Consider the following 2,110-nt stretch of genomic DNA (forward strand, 5'->3'; position numbering starts at 1 on the left):
GCCACGCGCCCGGCGCCCCTCGCCTCAGGCAGGCCTGCTCCCCGCCCTCGGCCCGCTGACCAACTGGAAGGACACCCCTCCACAGGCCCTGGCTACCTTCTTGCTGGCAGCAGGAAGCAATGAAGCTGCCAATCACGCCGCTTTGGAACAAGCGTCCCTGAGCCTGCATTCGAATCTTCTAAAGGCTCTACAGATCATCTCTCCAAGCTTTGAGAAATGCCCACTTCTTTTTAAAAAATATTTTATTGATTTTTTACAGAGAGGAAGGGAGAAGGATAAAGAGTTAGAAACATCGATCAGCCGCCTCCTGCACATCTCCTACCGGGGATGTGCTGGCAACCCAGGTACATGCCTTGACCGGAATCGAACCTGGGACCTTTCAGTCCGCAGGCCAAAGCTCTATCCACTTAGCCAAACCGGTTTCAGCGAGAAATGCCCATTTCAATGGTACCATTTTGATGCCTGTCTTAGCAAAGCAGGAGCAATTCCTGAATCCAAAGCCAACAGGCCTTCTTCTTTATAGATTCGGAACCAGGCATGAAACATTCCTTGGTCTCTTACCTCATTGAAGGGGGCATCAACGCCTTTGGGTTAGGTGCACAGGGAAAGTTCCATCTTCCGCAACAAGAGAGGCAAGGCCGCCACATACCGAGGGTTTCCAACGCAGACCACACATCTCCTGGCTTCCAGGGTCACTCTTCTGGTGCTGCTCGGGTTCATCAGAAGACCGCGAAGCTGGGCTCCCACAGTCAGAAATGCCACTGCAGCGCCCTATATACTTTTTTTTCAAATGTTAAACCTCCTTTTATTGAAATGCCGGTTTGTTTAGTATATTTACACCACACTTTATGAAAACCTACACATAGTAGGTAAATTTTGTCAAATAAAGACGTTTTTCATTAATACAAAGTTTATAGTGCATGAAACTGATGTTTTCTTCTTCTGGTAAATCATCATCATTGTCAACATGTGGGTCCATTGGGGGAAGTGGTGAGAAATTCGCAGCCAGCCCCACATGTGGCCTTCAGACAAAATGACCTGGCGCCATTAGATGCTCCGCAGCCCTGGGGCCTCGGTCTTTTGTCTGGGGCTGCTGGGGACTAGATTCGCGCAGTGGACTTTTTTTCAGAAGCAGTTCCACTCTCGATTCTCTTTGTAGCGCCAGGGGTGCTGCCCAGCCCCGGGGAAGGGATTCTCCGTCGCCCTTCGCGCTGCCCCGACCCTTCGGGGTGTGACTGGCTGTGACCCCCCGGCAGGAGCGATTTCGGGGCCACAGACTCCCTTTAGCCGCCTCTGATTTCACCCGCGCAAACCCTGCCTCCTGGGGAAGCGACTTCAGCGCAGCAAAGCCTGCTTGGCAGGGAGAGTGCCTTCCCAGTCCTGAAGTCCCGGTTTAGGGAGCAGCGGGCACTGGCTTCCTGAGGCCGCGACAGGCAGGGCTGCCCCTTCAATGGTGCGCGCTGTTTATTGGAGGCAGTTTCTCCCGGAATGATTTGCTCTTGAGAGAGCAAGCCGGGCGGTGGGGGCTCACAGGGCAGCCTGAGCGAAGAAAAGGGTAGGTCAGGACAATCCTATCTATAAATGACTGAGCTCTCTGGCCAGGGCCCGATATAGTCACTTTTTAAACTATTTACTTTCAGAGAGGAAGACGGGAGAACAATGGAAACAGCGATTTGTGAGCAGGAAACCTTGCTATACCGGAGACACCGACATATTCCCATTCCCCAATCCCCTGGCTTCAGGAAAGTCCCGTCCTGACAACCAATCACTGCAAAGGGCAAGCTACTTCCTCTGTTCTCTTCACAAGCTGCCCTTAAACCCAGCCTCTGAGCTGCATACCGGTTGTCAGATTGTCTTCCTAGGAAGGAAGGGCTCCGAATTTTCTCTCAACAGTTCTTGTGGCCAAGAAGCAGGGTGGGGACAAGAGGCCTGGTGACCCACCCCCAGGCTGGTGAGTAGCGGGTGCTGGTACCCCTGAGCCCACTGCCCTGTCTGCCTCCCCCAGGGCCTTGGAGTTCCAGGGTAAAGCTCAGCTCTGAGCTCCACTCCCTTAGTGTGGAGCTCTCTGACCCTGAGCCATCTCTGTTGAAGCTTCTTGATAATTCATCCT

Source organism: Myotis brandtii, unplaced genomic scaffold (genome assembly GCF_000412655.1).
Source record: "Myotis brandtii unplaced genomic scaffold, ASM41265v1 scaffold478, whole genome shotgun sequence".
NCBI lineage: Eukaryota > Metazoa > Chordata > Mammalia > Chiroptera > Vespertilionidae > Myotis > Myotis brandtii.